At 36.5% G+C, this 25,062-nt stretch overlaps 1 protein-coding gene across 3 annotated transcripts in view; it reads right to left on the bottom strand.

Moving 5' to 3' along the window:
- Positions 1–707: 707 nt before the first annotated feature.
- Positions 708–25,062, bottom strand: part of LOC145246549 (uncharacterized) — a 73,184-nt gene continuing 48,829 nt past the window's right edge. Inside the window, exons 2-4 of one of the 3 annotated variants that reach the window (XR_013863128.1) lie at positions 11,324–11,459; positions 3,842–3,939; positions 708–3,111 (exon numbers count right to left, since the gene is read on the bottom strand). The gene's annotated coding sequence lies outside the window, so the exon portion shown is untranslated. The remainder of the gene's footprint in view (positions 3,112–3,841; positions 3,940–11,323; positions 11,460–25,062) is intronic. The other 2 variants (XR_013863127.1, XR_013863129.1) reach the window with 2 other exon arrangements.

The raw sequence follows: 25,062 nt of genomic DNA, 5'->3' as shown, positions 1-25,062 counted from the left end.
CCAAACTGTTTAAGCATTGCCTTAAGGAGAAGTGCTTCCCAACACCCTGGAAAACCTCATCAGTATAGTATATGTATTTAAGAATTCAGGTGATAAGTCATCCCCCTCTTATTACAGACCAATAAGTCTCCTGTGTGTCATGAGTAAGTTACTGGAATCCACAATAAATAGAGAAGTAGTCAACTACCTCAGCAGAAATAACCTTCTTAGCGATACGCAATATGGTTTCCATTCTGCTAGATCTACAGCAGATGTGCTAACGGTTATATCTCATAGGATTAGCGAATCCCTCGACAAAGGCGTCATTTCTAGGGCAATTGCTCTCGACATATCAAACGCCTTTGATAAGGTTTGGCATAAAGGCCTACTACACAAGATTTCCAACTACGGTATAACTGGAAATGTTTTCTCAATCATTAAATCATTTCTCTCAGATAGGCTCATAAGAGTAGTTGTTGATGTGCAGAAATCAGAGGCCCACAGTATTAATGCTGGAGTCCCTCATGGATCCATACTGGGCCCAACTCTCTTCCTGATCTACATATATCAATGATCTCCCAAAACACATGATTGATGCACTATAATGTGAATAAAGTAAACTAAATTTAACAAAAGCTATAAATTTTATGCATTAACCTAACCTATTCTATTACTTTCGTAAATTGGTGCAAAAATGATCGGATGATAAAAAAAGAAAAATACAAAGGTTCAAAATTGAAATAGAAAAAAATTTTTTTTTTATTTTTCAGAAAGAAAGTGATCAGGTCGTAAACTGAGAGTAACATTCTCCACTTGGAGATAGACTTTGAATAAAAAATAAATATAAAGGATATAGAAAATATGATAAATGAAAAAAATTAACAAGTGGAAAAATGGAAGTTTGGGTTATTGCTCATATTTCGTGTTGTCGCATTTTGTTGCTTAAAAGAAGAAAAATATAGACTGTTTTTATGTTTAAATGAGACATAAAAAGGTTTATGTTTATGTATTTGTTGTCTGTTGTGGGTGATAATATGTGTTATTGTATTTAATTACATGTGTTAGATGCCTTAATTATCTAAATTTTGTGTGCTGTATATGTTTGAAAAATGTGAAGATATCTGCTCCTCCTGGCGATGAGCATGTAGTCTTTTGTTTGTATGGTACTTCTTTATTTTAGTGTCATCATTTTTCAAAACATTGTTTTTTATTCAAGCCCAGAAGGGTAATATGAAGAGTGCGTATTTTTGCATTTAAACTTTGATAAGGGTACATGTGGAAAGGGAGAGAAACATTTGAAACAATGGTCAGGTACTTTTAAGTGAAACTTTTTTCCTTTGTTTACAGCCTTGTGAGCTTTTGTTCATAGAAAAGTTTTTCTTCATTGGACTTGAATATTTTTATTATGATTGAGATGTAACTGTATTTCGTATTATTGTATATCTTTTTTATACAGGACAGAACCTGTGCCAAGTTATATTTTACTTTTTATGGAAATCACTCAAGACAAGGCAAGGAGTTAACAAGAATTAAAGATAATTATTGCAAAAATAGAAGATTCCAATTGACGATGGTCTTGAAAAGACCAAGGAATTTATTTTACCTTTCGAGAGTTAATTGAGAAAAACACTAAATTTCGAAATAATTTAAGAATAATCGTTGGAAATGAAGAGGTCAATTAGAGGTGTTTAGTGTGATTTGATTATATATGTCGGTTATTATTACTGGCGGTTATTATTTTTTTTCCTGGATTTTTAATGAGTTTTATTGAGATTGAATTTGGTTTCATGGAAACCCAAACAGTGGGCTTGTAGTAGAAAATCTTTTTCCATAAAAGTCCATAGGAGCAACTTTGCAGAGCTATCAAGCATTATGTTGTCTGTCAAGCATGAAGCTCTTGAAGCTTGGTTGTGGTTACAGAGTTAGAGAAGATAAATCTTATACAGACACTAAGTTACTCTATACATGTGTGGGATAACTCTAGTTGTGCATTCTGAATTATTCCGGTCTGAATATTCAAAACGATTGCTCACCTCTGGCAATGGGAATTGTAGTTAAGGCTTTACCCGCAGGGGCACTGTTGGTATGAGCGCAATGGTTTATATCTCCATTACATTTGGCTCACCTTTTATGTTTTTCCAGTATGTTTTCGCATGTGTAGTTTTAAGGTTGATTTAACTGAAAATGATGAGCAACACACGTCACAAGCATAAGGCTTTTCTCCAGTGTGTGTGCGTATGTGTATTTCCAAGCTTGATGTATCTGAAAAAGATGAACCACACACTTCACATGAATAAGGTTTATCTCCAGTGTGTATTCTCATGATGTGTATTTTTAAACTGGATTTCTGTGAAAATACCGATCCACATACGTCACAAGAATAAGGTTTTTCTCCAGTGTGTGTTCGCATGTGTTTTTGTAAACTTGATGTTTGTGAAAATGATAAACCACACACTTGACAAGGATAAGGTTTTTCTCCAGTGTGTGTTAGCATATGCCTTTTTAATTTGTATTTGTCAGATGAGGAAGCGCCACACACTTCACAAGAATATGGTTTCTCTCCAGTATGGATACGCATATGAATTTTTACTTTTGATTTTTCTGAAAATGCTAAACTACATATATCACAAGAATAAGGTTTTTCTCCAGTATGAGTTCGCATGTGTGTTTTTACACTTGATTTTTGTGAAAAGGATGACCCACATACTTGACAAGAGTATGGTTTTAATCCACTGTGTAGTTTCATATGCCTACGTAAATTTGATCTATCTGCAAATGATGAATCGCATATTTGACAAGAATATGGTTTTTCACCAGTGTGGGTTCGTATGTGAATTTTTAATGTTGATTTCTCTGAAAATGCTGATCCACAAACTTGACAAGAATATGGTTTTTCGCCAGTGTGTGTTAACATGTGGATTTTTAAATTGAATTTAGTTGAAAAGGTTGAAGTGCACTCTTTACAAGGATAAGGTGCTTCAACTACTGTTTCCATATTATTTTTAATTGTGCTCTACTAAATACTTTACAATAATAATTTTTTAAAATTATTTTTGTAAAGTAAATCTTGATGTCATTTATTTTCTATTTCCTTTTGATTTCGTATATAACCTTTTGTTTTGATCCATCGCCCTGTGAAAGAATTAGTGATTATAGTTAATTAAATATACAATAGCAACATATGTATAGCTATAACAGATTTTTGCTTTAAATATTTGAAATCATGAAACCCATTTATTAATAATATGCATACATGGAACATATGTAAGTTCTTCGATACATTGATAACAATAAATACAATCTCATTACAATGAACAAATGTAAAGTCTGAAGAAAAATCATATTTTTCTATTTCTTGAATATTTGATAAGAACAGCATGACCTTTCGATATGATTTCAATTTCAAGAACAGGATGTTATATAATTTATTACGAATATCAATGTGACCAAATGAGACTGGTTGGTTAATAGTTTAGTATAAATCAATTATGAAAGAATAATTAAGATACAAATTGTTATGCAACACTTAGTTAATATTTTGATGATGACATAAGCAGTGAACAATAAAATAAATTTTGTTTTCAAATTAAATATTGACCACTCAAAAGAATTGTACTGAAACCTAATTTAATTAAAGCAAAAATGTTGTTTCATCTGAGGCAACCGAAGTGTTTTAAATAATATAAACAGAAGAAAACAACAAAGAAGTTGCTTAACACAAACGGGACTCAAATGAGAGAATACAGAAAAACTTGATATACGAGTTTAAGATGAAAATAGATATACAGAAAACATCAACTTGGATGAACATGATTATTGTCAAATTAAGATAAGTGGAGGAGACAAGCATTTAAACACCTACCATCATCATGACTACAGGAATGCATCGCATCAGTGGATGCATCATCAGTCGGTTTGCGATTAAACTGTTTTGTTCATGCATATATCTTCTTGATAAAGCTGTTAAAGAGAAAAAGCAATAATCTCTTTATATATATATATGAAACAATATATTGTTAAATTGTAAAGATATCATATTGTGTTGATTTTTAAATACATGTCCAATTAGAGTATCAGTGTTAACTACTGATATGAGGCTAAAATAAAACATTTTACAAAAAATAATACTGATCAAAAATGAAATAATAGTTAATTTGAACGAAGCTAAGACAAAAAAAACACTGCACTTGAGTGAATTTTAGTTTTATTCCTCAAATAATGTACACCATAACACATGACTAAACCATTTAAATCATTGTACGAAGATGAGGTGATATTAAAGCAGTTACATTTCAAAGAGTTTGCCACATTTTATCGATATTCTTATCTATTTTCTTCCAGATGACAGACCGAATTAATCCGCCATGCAAAGAAAACGATGCCTTTGTGGATTATTTATTTATTTTTAAAAGTTTTATTTCGCAAATAAATAAATATTAATTTCTTTCCTGAGTTTTTGGAGTATTTGCTAATATTAATTTTTTTACTGATTTTTGCAAGTTTTTTTTTTAATTTGTATAGAGTTTTTTTTAGAGGTAGCAAATATTAAATTAAAATAAATCACAGAAACATATTTTTATGTGGTTTATTCCAAAGATTAATGTTTGTCATTTATAATTTAAATACAATTTCGGGTATATAGCAATACAGATCGAGCATATATTGCACAATTTAGGGGTCCAATTTTCACAAACTCTACACATTCAATTAGGTAGTATTTTGGCAATAATGTATCGAATGTTGTTTTCCAAGTAGTTTATTGTGTCTTATTGTGCCACTTAAACCTATATTTGTGTGTAGGAGGAGGAGATGCTTTACATCTAGTTTTAGGATTAATGGTTGGATTAAAGAAGGGTATATTTTGTTTTATATGAAAAACAATAAAATTAGAGTATTCATAAAAATTAATTTTAAACATAATAAAAATTAAATATAATGATAATTGTGTGTCCAATAAATCAAACTACCAAGGCTGGTACAATATTAATAGAAGCCTAATACATAATTATTAATGTTAATTTCCATTCAAATATAGAGACAAAAATAAAATTATTAAATATCTCCTCCCTGACTAATTGTAACGCCCTGATTACAATTTGAAAGTAGTACATGTCAATAATTTAGATGATTCACTTATCTGCTCTGTCTCTGTCACAAAAGCACAACAGATGCCGATAAAATATGGCAGCATCTTTAGGAGCTATCCACTTAAATATAGTTTATTTTGTTATCATAAATCACATTTTTCTTCATTCTACATTATGTAAATTCTTGAAATTAAATAAGTTGTAAATACATAAAAAATTATTTTGTTATCTACAATTCATCTAAATTAAATTTAAAAAATAAATTAATTTTTAATTATACTTTTCAAATGTTCGTTATATATAAGTTCCAAGTGCTTTTTTTTAGTTTTTTATTTCATGTTTCAGCTGATCGTATTTCTAGACAATGCCCTGAAAATGCTTCTAATTAAGATTTACCAGTTTTAAAACAAACAAATCACCTTGGCTACTTTTTAGAATAACTAAATATTTTTAAAGTGGTAAGGGTACTTTCCAGAGCATTAATCAAAGAAAAATAGTCAGAACAAACCGAGAGTAAAAAAAGCAAAATAAAACAAAAAAAAAGCATGCAAAATCTGTTGAAACACAAAATGTTGTGGTGTAATCTAAATATAAGCAACTTTGGGCAATTCTGTTTACATTTAATGGTGTAGCATGGCACCACAGTGCCTTCTTTTGAATCAAATAAGTAAATTCAACATTTTGTGAGAAATTCCGCGCGCATTCGTCATTTTGTTTTGGCCGCCTAACATGCTTTGCTAGCCAGTCTGTCATTGGTTCAATTTGAAGGCGCCAGTCTGGCGCTAATTTTGTATACATATGTGTTACATTTTCAGTCTGTAAATGGAACACTGTTAGAGCTGACTCAACAGTGGAGCTCTGATCCAGAGCGCCAGGATTTTACCTTCATTGGACACCATGCAGTGGGTGGACAAAGGACATTTCTCTAAATACAGAGACAACAAAATTGCTGAAGTAATTACCCAATGAGGATATTCTACAGTGCTAGGCCTGATATATTTGATTATAGGAAATTATTCCTATTTCTTTCAGAGACCATGAGGTCCCAAATATGCCCTACTTGGGTGCATACCTTCACACCATGTTCACCATGTACAACATGAACCTCCTTCTAAGGAAACCCTGAACTAATATTCCCACAGAGGAATCGAACTAAAGGCTCCATGCATATGGATAGCAAATTCAGCCACTGTTTTTGCAAGGACTTATCGCGAACTAAAGAACTTTCATTTACTGATACATCATGAATAAAATTTAAGTTTTAAAGGTATAGCTTTGTTTGTGGAAATTCATTTGCTTTCTGCTGGGAGGAAAATTGGGTTGTGGGAAATAAATTTTTTATAATTTAATTGGTCCAGAAAAATAGAAATAAAACATTTTTAGATTAAATTTAGCTATTATGAACCAATTAAAGGGAAAATTAAAGCCTAAAATACTTATTTTCACTATAATTTTCATTTGAAATAGTTTAACTAAAACCCTCACATATGATCAAACAGTAGGTACATGCAAAATGAATAGCCATTGCTCAAAATGTATAAACATTTTGACCCATGCCTTTACTTAAAAATTCACCAAAAATCAGGATATTAACTAATTTTAAGGAATTTTCTGTATTTATCCAATAATAACCACAGAATATAATGAATTATCCGATTTTTAACCGACCAAGAGTGGCGCGGACGTTTAAGCAACTCAAAATATTAAACCCAAACTCGACATGAAAGGAAACAACAATGAAATTCTCACTGTGTGTGGTAGATACTACACAGTTTTTCTGGGTAAACAGGAGTTGCAACAAATTGCCTCATTGCTTACAATGACAACTCGTCCTTGTAATAGTAACAAAGAAAGGTACAAATGGACTAAACAAATAGACCAACCAACAGATGGACTATAGGGGTGTTTTTATAATCTGCTAGTCGATCCTATGTAAATGTTGCCACAACTTATCTACATGAGTGGACAACAACATTCAGTCGATCAAACATTTGCAAATTTCTTGCTTGAATGATTGCCACACAGAATTTCATCACTTAACCACTTCAGACTGAGTTCTGGTAAGTAAGAATTACCACAGAACCCATTATTTTTATTTGAATCTGAGTAGAAATGTATTATTTTGTTAAAACAAAAAACGCCTTTAATAACGCGATGATTTTCAGTAGTAAAAAAAGAAAGCAATTAATTTATTTTTGATTTATTTATGAAAATAAAGCACCTTAATTTGTAACAATAAAAAAGAAAAAAAATTCATTTTTTAAGGAACATTATGAAAAAAGGCCTTAAAGTCTATATTAATGAATTCAATATAACTCGAAGAAAAATTAATTTCTTGAACTATCGATATGATCATTGAATTAAACATTGTTTTTTTTTATATTTTCACACAAAAAATTATATTGCAAAAAATATTTCTACTTTTTGTTTAAGATTACGTGTTTTGCGTAAGATTTTAATATTTTCCTTGCTTGAATGAACGTAAATCTTTCGGTGTAACATAATTTTTATATAATCTTGAAAAATTAAATTATTTTAATTTAAAAGCAGAAAAACAGAAAATAATTACATTAAAAAATGGTAAAAATTATACAAATGTTCACGATAGGAATGTACAGATGCACAGCTAGAGAAAAAAAGAAAAAAAAAACAGTACTCCCTACCTCCCTCCAACTACCTGGCGTCATTTTCAGAAGCCTTTTGACTTTCTGGGCTAGAATTCATGCTTAGTTTGTTTTGTTTGAGCGAAGCCAGCATTTCTCGCTTTTGGGGGTTAATAAAGTGATTTTTTTGTACAAAGAAGGTGTGTTTTTTTTTTTTATTTAATTCAATATCTTAGGACTTGACTTTACTAATTACCTTTGAAATAAACACAGAAAACTTATGTTTATCATTCAAAGGATTTTTAAATGGATTTATTTAACTTCAAAATTTAGCTGAATTTGTCAGCTTCTGAATGTTGCAGTGAAAACATTTTTCATTACAATTTTTTTTTTCATGTGCACAAATATATATATATTTTTTTCGTTTTGGAAATAAACTATAGGCTTTATCTTTAAAATACAATCAAATAGTAGTTGGAAACCTACAAAAAATATGATAAACCGGCTTTCAAAACTATGTCCCCCTATCTTCTCCGCTATTATTGCCTGTACATTTCGAATGTGATTATATAACTATTGGATAAATTTTTAGTTTACCGACCCCTCGGCATTCACCTTTAATTTGTCGACTTATTGAGGTTTTCAGATATGCTTAGAACGAATATCCCATTTATTTTTTATGCCAGCAAGTAGTTATCCATGTTTGAAACATTCAGTTTCCAACGTCATCACTATAGTTTTTAATGGTGGCCATCTTCTTTTCCAATAACGAAAAAACGCCAAAAAAGGCCACATATGCTACATGTAACTGGAATCTCCCCTCCCTACTACCGGCGTTGGCGCAAAAAAAGTAAGGTTTATTGGAGGGGAAGGGGAAATTCCAAGAGATCTTGAATGGAAAGAAAGAATGTAAAGAAAAGACCACAAATTAAAACAGTATTTAGAGTAATATTTATTAAAATAAATTAAAAGATAAATATTCACAAGCGGTTTCCAAAAACATATTTTTATGCTTTCCATTCTGTTTTTGGAGGTGGGTAGGTGTCCAATCATAGAACTTGTGTAGTTTAACAGGTGCTTCTGCAGTTTAATTTACCGTTTTTCTGTAAGTAACGCGCCAACATTTACAGAGTAGGATGTTATGGCGACCGTTGTCACAACACATCTACTCTCACCCTCTCCAGCGCCCTCCCCCAAATGTAAACACAGAATTTCTGTGAAATGTTAAATGGTGTTCTACTTGGTATACGTCGGCATATTATTTAAGTAAAAACGGTTAATTAAACTGCAGAAACACCTGTTAAACTACACAAGTTAAATGATTGAATACTCACCCACCCCCCAAAAAAATAAAAAAACATAACGTTTTTGGAAACCATTCGTGAAAACTTACTGAAAGCATTATTTTTACTATTATATGAGGTGAAAACTTTTTATTTTATGAAAAATATTTGTCATTTAAAATGTCCGCCATGTATTCATGCACCTTGTGAAACATTAAGTAACTACATGCGTGTGCATGCATTTCAGTAAGAAACCGATCATGTGTAGCATAAACGAAGATGGTGAACTTGTGCAAAGGAGTCTTTGGGTCCAAGGGTTCATACCATGCAAATGGGAAATTTGCGACGAGTTTGATTATCAGACACGTTGTCAGCAACCTCAAATACTCATAGAAAATCAAATTAGAGTGGTCAATGTTCTGTTGTAGTGTAAGGTAATATTTATCAATGAAATTAAGAAAGTGAAAAAATGAATATAATTATGAAAGTGAAAAAATGAATAATTAAGAAAGTGAAAAAAGATTATCCGTTTCGATATCGGGAAGCGGAAAAATACTCGGAGAGGTGGGAGTGGGGGTGGGGTCATTTCAGCCTTAAAGCTAAAAAATGTTTTTTTTTTTTTGGGGGGGGACATGTTTTGGCCTCTTTTGGCTCCGTTTGTTTTTTTGGGGGGGCGTTTTTTTCTAAATGGGAAACAAGATGGTCGCCAGTAAAAACTATAGTGATTACATTGGATACTGAACGTCTTCAAATATGGATAACTATTTGTTTGCACAAAAGATAAATGCGATATTCGTTCTCAGCATACCCGAACACTTTTGAAAGTAGACAATTCACAGATGTATGCCGAAGGATCGGTAAATTAAAAAAATACCAAATATTGCTTGTTAGATATCCATCCAAACTTAATAAAATAAAATGTTTTCTAATAATTACAGGTAAATGTTTATTTTAATTGTAACACAACATCGACCATTCCAGTTTGTGTTTTTAGAGGTCATCAGTCTTTTGTTTTTCGTTCTTTTTTGAAGGAGAGTATTAATTATAGAAGTTGTAAATTTTTTAACAGGTGCTTCTGCAGTTTAATTAACCATTTATCCATAAGTAATGCGCCGACATTAACCCAGCAGAAGACTCGTTTAATATTCCACACAAATTCTGTTTACATTGGGGGAGAGGCGATGGGGGCGGCGGTGTTGTAACACGTTATTTATGGTAAAATGATTAATTAAACTGCAGAAGCACCTCTTAAAAATTTACAACGTCTTATGAAAAAACGGTTGATTAAAATGCAGAAGCATCTGTTAAAAACTATGCACGTTATAAAATTTAATATCCCCCTCAAAACTAAGAAAGAAAACATAAAAGTATGTCTGTGTAAACCACTCGTGAAAACTTGAATTTTTAGATCAATTAAAAAGCTTTTAAAACTACTAGGTACGTGCAAAATTAATGCCAATGCTCAAAATGTATAAACATTTTGACCCCTTCTTTTAATTAAAAAAAAAATCACCAAAAATCAGGAAATTAACCAATTTTAATGAAATTTTCAGTATTTATCAAATAATGATCACGGAATATAATGAGCACATTATTTTTATTTAAATCTTAGTAGAAATGTATTATTGTTTAAACAAAAAATACCTTGACTAAAGTTATGGTTTTCAATAGTAAAAAAAATATGAATTAATTTATTTTTTGCTTTTTTATGAAAATAAAGCATCGTAAATTATAACAATAAAGAAAAAATTATTTAATTTTTACAGGAACATTATGAAAAAATCCCCTAAAGTCTGTATTAATGAATTTGATAACTCAAAGAAAAATTAATTTCTCAAACTACGGATATTATCATTGAATTAAGCATTGTTTATTTAATATTTTCACACAAAAAAATTATAATTGCAAAAAATTAATGATTTTTATATGTAAGATGTTAATATTTTCCTTGCTTGCATGAATGTGAAACTTTCGGAGTAACATAATGTATATATATATATATATATATATATATATATATATATATATATATATATATATATATATATATATATATATAAATGGAATGTCTGGTTTGTGCAGTTTGAATAAACTAGAAAACTACAGGTCCGTTTTCTATCATATTTTGCAACAGTGATTGTATCTAATCTAACTGTGTTTTTAAATATTAAAAAATAAAAATATTACCATATTAAAAAAACTTTTATTCGACATCGTTTCTTTTCGGTCAACTATTTTGAAATGATGGAAAATTATGATTCTGAATACACATGCGTATAACACAAACTTTTTAAAGAATTGTTTAAAGAGTAAAACAGAAATTGCTAAATTCAAGAAATAAAGCATAACTAAAAATAAAAATAAGTTGTACTTATGCATTTAATGAACCAGATGTAACTCAGCATTCGACTCGTATTTCTCCGGAACATGATGTCCACAGCTCAGGTTTAGCTGCTGCTTGACGTAACATTGAAACCAGCCAATCACAATGCCATGCGCTGAGAATTCTAATAGCAATTGGAAGAGAGAAAAAAAGAAAGAAAGCTAGAAACAATTTGATTGTTGGATACGTGTTCCTCCCTGGCATAACAAAATAATAAACTACTCGCCGGGATTCTGCAATTAATATATATATATATATATATATATATATATATATATATATATATATATATACAGTGATGATCATATTTATTGGCACGGTAAAATAAAAGTTAAATTTTGTCGAATAAATTCTAAAAAAGGGATTAAATTAAAGAAAATAACAAAGTATATTATGTATTTTTAACTGGCTTTTCCGATGCAGCAATCGGATTTTAGAAAAAATAAATAACAAAGGAACAACAAACATAATTGCAAAAAACCCTTGTTCAAAATTATTGGCACGGCTTTGTTTTTCTTTTAGTATCAGTATAATATCAATCAATTTCCGGTTTACGTGCTTTCTGAACTTTTTAATAGCCATATTATGCTTGTTTAACGCTAATTCAGTGAATAATTTTTTTCAGATAATTTTTAGATAGCGATTTATTTAAACTATTATAAGTGACTAAATTATAATTTTCAATCGCCATGGTTAAAACTAAGGAACACAGCGAAGACGTCAGGAAGCTTGTTGTAGCATGCCATACCAATGGGGAGGGCTATGATAAGATTTCAAAGAAGCTAAACCTTCCCAAATCCACTGTTAGAGCCATAATAAACAAGTTCAAATCGCAAGGCCACGTTATGAGTTTAGAGGGTAGAGGGAGAAAAAGGATTCTTTCCCCAAGAGATGAACGGAAAATTGTTCGACAAGTAAAACAAAACCCAAGGATCTCTGTTGGGGAGATTGTTGATGAACAGAGCACCTCTGGGGTGAATGTATCTCGACATACAGTTGGTAGAGTTTTGAAGAGAGCTGGTTTAAAAACATGTCGTCCGAGAAAGACTCCCTTATTGAAGCCTATGCACCTGAAAGCAAGGCTAGCCTTTGCAAAACGTCATATTGATAAAGATGTTGCATTCTGGAAACGTGTTCTATGGACTGACGAAACGAAAATAGAGTTATTTGGCCATAATAAAGTGTCTTATATTTACAGAAAATCTGGCGAAGCTTTCCTGCCTAAGAACACCATACCCACAGTGAAGCACGGTGGAGGCAGTTTGATGTTTTGGGGATCCTTTGCTGCCTCTGGACCAGGGCGACTTGTTAAGGTCACAGGTAGCATGAAAAAGGAAGATTATGTTAAAATATTGGATGAAAACCTGAAAGACTCTGCTAAAGAGCTCTCACTTGGTCGTCGTTGGTGGTTCATGCAAGATAATGACCCAAAGCATTCGGCTAAACTGACTAAGAAATGGCTTGAGGACAATCATATTAATGTTTTGGAGTGGCCATCACAAAGCCCAGACCTTAATCCAATTGAAAATTTATGGAGAACATTAAAATTGAGGGTAATGCAAAGGAAGCCTAAGAATCTTATTCAATTGGAGGATTATTGTCAGGAAGAGTGGGCTAAAATTACTACTGAAGAGTGCAACAACTTGATTGTAAACTATGAAAAGCGACTGAGGAAGGTAATCAAGGCCAAAGGCTATACAATTGATTATTAAATAAATCGTGCCAATAATTTTGAACAAGGGTTTTTTGCAATTATGTTTGTTGTTCCTTTGTTATTTATTTTTTCTAAAATCCGATTGCTGCATCGGAAAGGCCAGTTAAAAATACATAATATACTTTGTTATTTTCTTTAATTTAATCCCTTTTTTTAGAATTTATTCGACAAAATTTAACTTTTATTTTACCGTGCCAATAAATATGATCATCACTGTATATATATATATATATATATATATATATATATATATATATATATATATATATACAAAGCAATTTTGTTTGTTGTTTACATAAATACTTGCAAAAAAAAATAGACCAAAAAAATTTCACCTTTTCTAAACTACAAGAAAATACTTTAATAAGAAAGTTGCTGTTTAATTTTTACGACTTGCTCCAGTGTATTATAAACACACTAACCTCCCCATGTTAAAAACAGCTTTTAGATCTCCCCCCCCCCAAAAAAAAACCCCTCGAAAACCATTCTAAACATGGAGAGGTGTAGGTGGGTTATTCTGAAAGTCGTTTTTAACATGAGGATGTGGGGGGAGGTGTTTATAATACACTGAGGCAAGTTGTAGAAATTAACAGAGTTGCTATTATTGCAAAAATTGTTTAAAATATATTTGACAAAAAAAAAATGACATTTTCTACAAACATTTTATAAGAAATACAAACGAACGGTAGGTTTGTTTTTTTTTAAATTTGACTTTACTTTTCCTAGCATGGTTATTATTTCATTGGCAACGCTCGGTTTTATCCAGCTGTTGACATCATGAAAGCCGAGCCAAACGCTGAGAAAATAATTACACAACACTTAAAATTTAATTCATTGTGGATTTATTCAAATAGTCCTGTGGAAAATAAATATTTAAAATCTTATGCACTTATGTTATCGTGCTATTTTTAAAATAGTATTTTTGTGTTAAATTCAAGTTTTACAATATCTTTTTGTTTATTAAATTGTTAGGTGAAAGTACAGATAACCCGGTTGGTTTCTAATGTGTGATTGGTTTCTAGTTTGTGGGAAATCTAGCTCCCGAAAAAAGGGTACTCTGGATAGTAACAAAAATTAAAATTGCCCCAGTCTCAAAGGATTTCTCCTTTACTGATTGAGAAAAAAACCCGGTGAAGTGTTGTTCACCCTGTTTCTCTCTTCCTCTCTTAATATCTCTCTCCATCCATCTCTCTCTCTCTCTCTTAATCTATCTTTCTCTCTATATCACCCTCTCCATCTCTCTTTGAGCCCATTTCTCTCTCTCCCCTTCTCTCCTTTCCTTTCTCGCTTCCTCTCTGTTTCTAACTCTCTCCCTCTCTCTGTCTATCTCTCAATATCTCTATTTCTCTCTATCTCCTTCTCTTTCTCTATTTCCCTCTCACTTTCTCTTTTCTATCTATATATCTTCCTCTCTATCTGTCCATCTTTAATCCCTCATCCTATTTTAATCTCTTAAATTAATTACAGTGAATAAGGGATTGTCAAAACATGGATAAATCTTATTTCAGTCACTTAATTTACTTACTATGAGATTAGAAGTTATTTGGAAATTACTGCTATTTTGAACAGCATCAGGAGTAACTGGTAAAATCTTTCTAATCAAATTGATTTTGGCAGCCATACTGTGACAAAATGACATAGCCTTAGCCCTTGCTGCATGTGGAATACCTGCGACCTTGCTACCAAGTGGAAAAACTACTTATTCTACTTTGAAACATTCAATTTTTCAAAAATCTCATGTTCAACATATCCAAAACATCCAGTAGGTGGAAAAATATTGCAGAAATGCAAACTTATGGTTTGCGATGAATGCACAATGGTATGTAAAAAATAACTTGAGGCTCTTGGTTGATCCTTGCAAGATTTGTGTAGCTATGTCAGACCATTTGGGAATGCAGTGATATTGCTTGCAGATTTCAGATAAATGTTACCTGTAATTCCTCAATCAACACTAGCAGATGAAATAAATGCTTGCTTCAAATACTCTACTTTTTGGTGCCATGTGAAGACATTAAACTTAACTCAAAATATGCGTGCCCAGTTGCAGACTTCTCAATCGGCACAACGGGAAATTGGGTACAGAAAAGTGTCAGCTGATCTGGGTTAAGGGCGAAATTCTTTGACTTTTAACTTCTGCAATTTTATTACATCAAAAGAAGAGTTGGTTTAAAAGTTTTTTTTCCAGATATTCAAATTAATTAGATGAATTCCACTTGACTGAGTGAACGAGCTATTCTTGCTGCTCAATACAAGGACGTTCATGAACTTAATGCTATTATTCAATGTAAAATTCCAAGTAAGGTAGTCAAATACAAATCCATCGACACTGTTGTGGAAGCAAATAAAGTAGTTAATTATCCAACAGCTAGATTCGCCAGGGATGCCACTGCATGTACTGCAACTAAAAATTGGCATACTAATTATCATGTTGTGAAATATAAACTAATCCAAGCTTTGCAATGGCACATGGCTTGTAGTAAAAAAATTAACAAACAATATCATAGAAACAACAATCTTAACAGGACCTTTCACAGGTGAATATATCTTTATTCCACACATTCCTATGATTCTACCGGATACACCATTACACTTTAGGAAATTGCACTTTCTAATTTTATTGTCGTTTGCAATAATCATCAACAAAGCTCAGGGAAGAATCTTTACAATTGTGTGGCTTACAGTTACACACTGACTGTTTTTTCACATAGACAATTTATGTTACTTGTTCAAGAGTCACCAAACCAGAAAATCTCTATATCAGCTAAGTAAATGGAACAACAGAAACTGTCTACCCATACAAAATAGGAAATTAAACCTATAAGAAATATGCTTTTTCTCATTTTGGAACTTTTTCCATTGCGCCAATTTGACCACAGCAACGCATGGCAGGGTACAGCTAGTTTTTATATAATCTTGAATAATGATTAAAAAATAAATAATTTAAAAACAGGAACATAGAAAAATAATCTAATTAAAAAATGGTATAAATGATACAAACGTCCAGGATAGGAATGTATGGGTACACGTCTGGGGAAAAAAACGAAAACTAACACCCCCTCCCTCCGTTTTAATTATATGCCGTCATTTTCAAACAGCCTTTCGACTGGCTGAAATTTTGTGTTTACAAACTTCTGTTTGTTGCGATTTTGTGAGAGACCGATTGCCTCGGTTTTTGAGCTAATTAAGCTATTTTTTTTTATTCAATTCAATATCTTAGGACTTTGCTTTACTAATTATTTTTGAAATAGACCCAGAAAACTAATATTTATGTGGTTAAAAGTAAAGAACCTTCCTCATGCATCGTGTGGCTCGTGTTAGGAAAGAAAAAAAAGAGAAAATAAAAATGGCCACCTCCTGATATTTATGGACTGAAAATCACGTGATGTGACAACAGGGGGTAGGAGGTATACAAATAAGATGTGGTTGGGTCTCTCTATAAAAGAGCTGTCTTCTTTATTTTGGGCGTCAGTGTGGAAAGCGCAGAGAGAAGAGAATAGTTGGATTTGAGTTTGAGACTTTTGATCTGAGGTTGAGTTCAAATTTAACGTCAAGCTATTTCGGCACAGTGACAAAAATGGGTGACCGAGTAAGATTGAGCAGCGATATCCTGAGGCTATTTACTGGAGAAAGTGACTTGGTTGTGTGGCTTAACAAGCTGAAGTTGGTGGCAAGGCTGCAGAAGATCGAGGATGTAGCCACGTTAATACCAATGTATTTGGAAGGAAGTGTTCTAGTGGTCTATCTAGACATGGGAGAGATGGATCAGGCCATTGCTGAGAGCATTGAAAACCGGTTAAAGACCGCATTTTCCAAGAGCGCGTTTGAGGCTTACAACAAGCTCAAAAGAGTCACCTGGACTGGGAAGTCTGTGAACGTGTATGTGGCAGAGATAAGGCGACTAGCAGGATTGGCTGGATATGGGGGGCGCAGCCTTGAGAAGACTGTAAAGCTGGCGCTTGTAACTGGTTTCCTTGATCACATCTCCATGGAACTGCAATGACTTACTGATATTGAAACCATGGAGGTGGAGGAGGATCTAAGGCATGCTAGAGTTTTGGCAAAACAGCCCAGTGAGCTGGGGGCAGTCGTGGCTGCTGTGGCAAGCAGAAAGGAGCGACCAGTGATGAAGCAAGGCCGTGGATTTACCGGTAAATGCTTTCGATGTCAAAGACCACACCTGATGAGAGACTGTAGGGAGCCACGGCCAGACATTATCTGTTTTCGGTGTGGCCAAGTAGGGCACATTAGTAGGAATTGCCCTTCGCTTCCGGGAAACGAGTAAAGGGGTACTATTGCACCAGTAGTCACCCCTTTTATACTGAACAGGCATATGAGAGTTTGTTGCCACAGTTAGTGATCACAATCAATGGAAAGAGGGCTAGAGCTCTTGTTGATACTGGATGCACAACAACACTTATTACTACGAGCGTCGCCAACTCTTGGAATGGAACCAGCAATGTTAGAGCGGTGGATGGCAGAGAAGTGGAATGCTGTAAGGAGGCCGATGCAGAGATTGTAGTAAGGAATATGCTATTGCGACTAAGAGTGATCGTGCTGGATAGACTGGTTGCAGAAATTGATGTGGTGCTGGGCTTGGACGCGATAGACTGACTGGGAGAAGCTACTATTGCTAAAGGTCAGGTAAAATTTGGCAATCAGAGTGCACTGGGAATAACAGGAAGTGTAACCAGGGGTGATACCAACCAACCGACCGTCGAAACCCCGACCATGTCTGATTGAGGATGATGACTTTAGAGCCTACTTCGATGGCGAAAAATGGATGGTAGAATGGCGATGGACCGCAGAGCCACCTGTATTGACGAATCGGGTTAGCTGCTACAACAGCACACTGAAAGGAGCTGTGGAGCCGCAGTTTGAAAAAGTTGAGAGATAGATAGATGAAGGAATATAATTGCCGTGGTCAGGGAAAGTTGAAGGAATTTTGCCACTCATGGCTGTGATCCAACCTATTTAGAAGAAAGTTAGGCCAGTGTTGGATTTCCGTGAGCTGAACAAATTTGTTGCTTGTCACACAAAGGACGGAATTGACATGTGTGAAGAAATCGTAAGAAAATGGAGGAGGATGAAGCAAGCAACTAAAATTGTGGACCTGAAGTCAGCCTACCTCCAACTTCATGTGGATGAGAAATTATGGAAATATCAATTGGTAGGGTACAAAGGTCAAGTTTATTGTCTGACCAGATTAGGATTTGGTCTGAACTCCGCACCAAAGATAATGACGGCAGTTCTTAAGACAGTGTTGGCCAAAGACAATGCAGTGAAGAGAGGCACCTGCTCTTACATTGACGATGTATTAGTGGACGAAACAGAGGTGACTGCAGAAAGGATGAGAGAGCATATCAAAGCATATGGATTGTCGACAAAACCGCCTGAGTCATTGGAAAATGGAATTGCTTTGGGATTTCGACTACAGAACAATAAGGCAGGAAAATTGATGTTTGGGCGAGGAAATGAGATCCCTGAAGCTAAGGTTGACCTAGCCAAGAGAGAGCTTTTCTCTATATGTGGAAAGCTGGTTGGCCACTACCCAATAGCTGGATGGCTGCGAACTGTGTGCAGTTTTATTGAAAGGCAGACTGGGACAGACAGTTGGGAAGATGCAGTTGATAAAGAAGTGCTTCTCATGATACAAGAAGTCATTGCAGAAGTGAAAAAAGTGGACCCTGTGGGAGCAGAATAGCATGTAAAGGAGGGCTATGAAGGAGTGATATCGACTGATGCTAGCAGTGTAGCATTAGGGGTATTATTGGAAATAAAAGTGGCTGTTGAAGATGCTGCTTGGCTACGCAAAAAGGATGATAGCGCCCATATCAATGCTGCGGAACTCGATGCTGTGATGAAAGGCATCAATCTGCTCTAAAATGGGGGCTACAGATAGTGAATGTTAAAACAGACTCTGCAACAGTGGTGTCGTGGATTAAATCGGAGCTGTCTGGTGATAAGTGGATCAAAACAAAAGGAGCAGCGGAGATGCTTATCAAGCATAGACTTGGAGCGCTGGGAGACTTGGTTCGAATTAAAGGTAACTATTACCTTAGTTCCGTCACAAAAAAATAAAGCAGATGGGCTGACAAGAGTCAAGACAGCCTGGCTACGCAAGGAAAGAGACGGGGCTCCAGCATGTTGTGCAGTAGAGAATTTAAAAGGCCTGCATAACCTGCATCATTTTGGAAAGGAATGGACCCTTTACCTGGCAAGAAAAGTAAACCCACACGTCACAATGCAAGACGTCCAAAAGGTGGTGGAACAATGTAGGTAATGCCAATCAATCGACCCTGCACTGGCTAGACATGAAAAAGGGGAACTGCATATTGAAGAGAATTGGCGGGGATTGGCGATTGACATCGCACATTATCAACATGAACCGCATGTAACTATGATTGATTGTGAGCCTGGGGGAGTAGCGATATGGCGGAAAATCAAGAATGAAACAGCAGAAGAGGTAAAGAGAGTTGTCGAGGAGGTTTTTATGGAAAGGGGGCCAGTAGAAGAGGTGTTCGTGGATAATGGTATGTCTTTCCGCTCAGAAGTTTTTAGAGACTTATGTGGAATGTGGGGCTATATTTTAGAGCTGCATACCGTCCAAGTGGAAATGGAATTATAGAAAGGCACCATCGCACTATAAAATCTGTGGCATCAAGAAGCCAGATTTTGCCCCAAGAAGCAGTTTTTTGGTACAATATGACGCCGAAGGCTGGTCAAGATGAAAATTCAGTGCCGCACCGGTCTATTTTTTCTTATGAATGGCGACATCCATTGGCTGTAACACAAAGAGAACAGGCCTGCGTGGACATCGCAGTTGGTGAAGAGGTGTGGGTGAAACCACCCAATTCTCGTTGCACGACTCGTTGGGGAAAAGGTATGGTGACTGAAGTGCTCTCCAAAAGCAAGGTAGCGATTGACAGAATGCCTCATCACATTTTAGATATATGGAAAAGTCTCCTTGCCATCAGAGGAAGGGGAGGTTGATGCTGATGTTGAAGTGTCTGAATAAGAGCCTCTTCAACAATCACACCGTGAATGAAGACGCTCAGCGTGGATGGCAGACTATGATACTAATTATTAATCTTAGAGATCAAGGGAGCGTGTGGTTAAAAGTAAAGAACCTTACCTCATGCATCGTGTGGCTCGTGTTAGGAAAGAACAAAAAGAGAAAATAAAAATGGCCGCCTCCTGGTATTTATGGACTGAAAATCACGTGATGTGACGACAGGGGGTAGGGGGTATGCAAATGAGATATGGTTGGGTCTCTCTATAAAAGAGCTGTCTTCTTTATTTTGGGCGACAGTGTGGAAAGTGCTTTTGACTCTTGTCTCGTGCGTTATTCTATCAGCGATTTCTACCCTTTTATTTTTATTACCATCGGATTTTTTTTTCTACACGACGCCTTTTTTTTTCTTTGTCTTACTGTTATTTTTAACAGTTTTTTTTTTTTGGACTTTCTTTTAACCGTTTTTTTTAAGGGTTTGGCTATGGCTGCTTCTGCGAGCCAGACGCCTATTGTCGTCGACATTTTTGAAGCGGAAAACGGCACTACTTCTACGCCAAACACCTGAACCAAACCTCCGAAAGTGGATATTAATGTTAATGAATTCATTGAAAAGGCAAAACAATGCCTGGAACTTGTCACCAACAAAGGATTAATTGTCAACGTGCCAAGGTTGGAGGAAATCCAAAAAAAGTGTCTGACAATATTTGTAGTCGACAGAAAGTTAAAAAAAAGTCATAAGAGCAAGTGCAGATATCGTCACCAACCTTTTGGCTACAGCAGGTTTTAGACCTTTACGCATCGTTAAGTGTAAGGGCTACAACACATGGAGCGTACTTTTTAACTCCCCAGAAGATTGCCTAACTATCTCACAAAAAGAGATAATCACCCAGCACTTTATACTAAGATCAGAACATATGGGAAAACGTCAGACTACGGTGTCCGTTTTTAATGTACCTCACAACATTGAAGGAGAACACATCGGCGCCTTCCTTCTAAAATATGGCGAAATGGTTTCGGTGCAGGTGGACGAGTTCCATGGCATATGGTCATATGACATCCTCCTCGATAAGGTAAACTTCGATGCGATCCCTTTCTTCCTCGAGGCAAAGAAAAACTACCTATAATAGTAACTGGCAGAAGACCGACCTGCTGGAATTGCAGCGAAATTAGCCACCTTACGTGAGAGTGCCCCTTAAAGAAACCTCCACCAAACACCAAAAAATCCATCGGACAACACTTGGGATCCACATCAAAAAGCGTTCCCAAGCCTCCTACCAATGAAACAAACGAAACAAACTCAGACGAAATCCTCAGAGGAGAACCCTGGCAGATCGCCCCTGGGAGAAAAACCCCTGGATGCCTGAGCCTTGACCAAATGAAAGAACAGGCAATGCTGCAAAACGACCCCGGAAAAGAGAAATACCTGGAAATTGTTAAACTAAAAAAGAAATTAGACGCTCAACGCCCATCACCCAAATCCCCATGTAAACCCACTTCTCCGAAACCAAGCCCCAAATCTTTAACCAACCCTATCACCCAGTCTCCTACAAAGCCAAAAACTCCTTCCCCCTTCAAAATGCCTCCTCCAGTCACAACTCCGGTCCCTCATAAACAGCCTAAACTAATACCCTTAAGCCCTTCAAAAAAAACACAAACCCTCCTCTCCCATTCCATTCACCTCTGCAACCACTCACAACACTCCCTTTGCATCTCCTTCTAAAACATTTTCTAACACACATTCTGCTATGGACATTACTCCCTCGCCTGAACACAAGAAAAAGACTCTCTACCTCCATGGCAAAGACATTTGCATACTAAACCAAGCCGCCATTAACAATCATAAGAACTTCAAAGGAACTGACCTCACAAAACTAATTGAGTTCAAGGAGGTGGGGGGGGGGGAAACTAGTAGATACCCCTGTTAATTTTCCAAATGCTAAAAGAATCCTAACCGTCGTTCGGAAAAAAGAAGAGGCCAAGAACCTTTGGCAAATGTTAGAAGAGGCAAATAAAGCCTTCAACCTTCCCACTCTCCTTGTTGTGTTTAAAGATTCTGACATACAAAACCTTAAAAAATGTTGTGTTGGGAGGGTCCCGGTAAAAATACACCCCTCCCTATATAGGATAGCAAAACTAACCCATCCTTTGCATGTCGGTGGTATCTCTCGCGACGGCCTCATCGATACTACGATGGGTACCTATTCCCTCACGAGAGCCGTTGGCATGCTCACGACCGCGATGTTCGTTCCTGGTTCCCAACCCTAAGGCACCACCATGGATCTCAAGCTTGCTAGTTTAAATGTCCGAGGGCTACGGGCCGACTCGCGCAAATGGCGCTTGAGTTTGGACCTGCAGCACCTCGGAGTGGATATCTGTTGTGTGGAGGAAACCCACCTTATTCCTGGTGACCATTTGCGTGCACTGTCTACGACCTTTGAGGCTTACTCAGCGCACTATAATTCTCGCTCGAGAGGGGTTTCCTGGCTAGTTAAAAGGTCTCTAGATGCGTCGTGTGACCCGTATTACTTGGATCCGGAGGGAAGACTATGTGTTTTGGATGTTACCATAAAGGGTAGGGCATTACGGCTTATTGGGGTTTATGCGCCCAATAGCCATACTGGGCTGGCTGGCTTTTTTCGGCAGATCGAGCAGTTCATAGATGTTTCCAGAACGGTTATCTTAGCGGGAGACTGGAACGCCGTCCTGGATCCCGAGTTAGATCGATTTGGGTTAACATCTAGGGGAACTAACAGAGATCGGGATGCTGTTTTATTTCGTGAATTTGTGGATAAGTTTGATCTTATCAACAAATTCCGAAATGAAAAGCCCGTGACTTAGTGTGGACTTGGACAGGTAGAGGCGGCTCCGATTCAATACAGCTCTCGAGCTATATCGACCGGTTCTTAGTTAGGCGAGTCGACGTAGGAGTATTGGATTGTCCAAGTTTCCACAATATAGTTTACTCGGATCACAGACTTGTTCGTGTACGGGTAAACTTAGATAGACCTAAGCCTAGATTAGCCGGTTACTGGAAGCTCAACACGTTGTTGTTCGATGTGAAGGGCTTCCGTGACGGGCTATTACTAAGCCTACAGCGGGAATTGACGGGGGCAATTATTGGGAATAAGTGGTGGGTAAAAATTAAGGAAGCCATTAGGTCCTTTGGTGCTGACTCTAGCAAAAGACTCAAACTAGATTCTAGGGCAGCTAAAGTGACACTAGAGTCTAGACTAGATCGGGCGGTGGAGGAGGGGGATAGTGCTAGCGTTAATATAATTAGGGCTTGGCTTGTCTCCCTTGCTGAAAAGGAGCACCAAGCTTTAGTGATTAGGGCTAGGTTAAAAAGAATGCCCCAGGAAGCAACAAACATAGCCGCTGAACTGCGTGCAGAGGAGCTTAGGCAAGCGGCTGATAGGCACATTGCTCGTGTCACATTGCCGGACGGGCGTACTGTGACCACAAACCAGGGTGTGCTGGAGGCGTTTAGATCTCATTTCCAGGAGCTTTTTTCCATGGAACCCGGTCTGTCATTAGAACAGTTCGACACCTATTTTGCTGACTTTTCTCGTCTTTTGACGACCGAAGCGGCTAGGTGCGAAGGTGGCATAACGGAGGATGAAGTCATTGAAGCCTTAAAGCGGGTAGGCCTTAATAAGTCACCAGGGATCGATGGTCTTCCCTACGAAGTATATTTGAGGTTGTCGCACATCTTTGTCCCTTTACTGACGGTTTTGTTTAACTCATGGTTTAGGAACGGCTCAATCCCCAAGTACTTTACCATGGGTGTGAAAAAACTTGTTCGTAAAATCAAAGACGGTGGGGATGGGTTAGGTAATTTCAGGCCCTTAATGATGCTTAACGCTGAGTTAAAGATTTTGGCCAAGATTCTCGCAAATCGTCTGCAGCTTGTCCTGGATCGTCTTATTAGCCCCGAGCAAACGTGTGCCGTGAAGGGCAGGACAATCCAGGATAACTTGCACTCGATACGCCTGATGATAGAAAAAGTCGACGCTGAGGCCGCGCTGATCAATTTAGATCAGTCCAAAGCCTTCGATAGGGTTGACCATCGGTACTTGGGGGCTGTTTTATCGGCGGCCGGTTTTGGCCCGCAATTTCGCTCTTGGGTTCATCTTCTCTATGCTAACCCCGCGGTGATGGTAGAAGTAAATGGGAAGAGGTTGAGACCCTTCAGTTTGTCACGTTCCATTCGTCAAAGGTGCCCGTTATCACCCATGCTATATGTGCTTGCGATCGAGCCATTTTTGCGCAGGCTAAGGGTGAATCCGGTCCTACACGGAATCACTTTGCCATGTGCGGATGCCCAGGCGAAGTTCTCCGCCTATGCCGACGACATAACTGTGCTTGTAACGAGCAGTGCTGAGATTAGTGTCGTCGGTGTAGAAATCAGATTGTATGAAATGGTAACAGGGGCCAAAATTAACTGCGACAAGTCTTCGGGTTTGCGCATTGGTGCCTGGAGGGGTATGCCCCTTCAGGGGCCCTTTAGTTGGAGCGATGGGCCTTGCAAGATACTCGGCGTCTGGTTTGGTCCTGACCTCCAGCTGAAGAAAAATTGGTTGGAGGTTCTGAAAGCGGTACGGTCTGCAGCTTCACGGTGGATCAGTAGAAACCTTTCATTAAAGGGGCGAGCGGAGGTGTGTAATACTCACATCTATCCAATCACTATTTATCATCTATCAGTGCTTCCAATCCCGTCAGATACAATGTTATATTTGCAGAGGGCTCTTTTCAACTTCTTATGGCTTGGAAAGGCCCCTAAGGTCTGTCGCGATGTCTGCTACCTACATCCTTCTGAAGGCGGTCTAGGTATGCCAAACGTGGAGATTCGGCTACACACGCTATGGCTCTACTACCTAGATCGGATGTGCACACAAGATAGGGAAAATGGTGGCCTCTGGATGGAGGACACCAAGAAAGCCTTCCCGACTTTGAGAGGGGTCCACGACTCCGAGGGGGAGGCACACAGGTTGCCTCGAGGTG

Source organism: Euprymna scolopes, chromosome 24 (genome assembly GCF_053919585.1).
Source record: "Euprymna scolopes isolate OS-2025 chromosome 24, ASM5391958v1, whole genome shotgun sequence".
NCBI lineage: Eukaryota > Metazoa > Mollusca > Cephalopoda > Sepiida > Sepiolidae > Euprymna > Euprymna scolopes.
The sequence above is the reverse complement of the archived record's forward strand: the minus strand, read 5'-3'. Positions and strand labels throughout refer to the sequence as shown.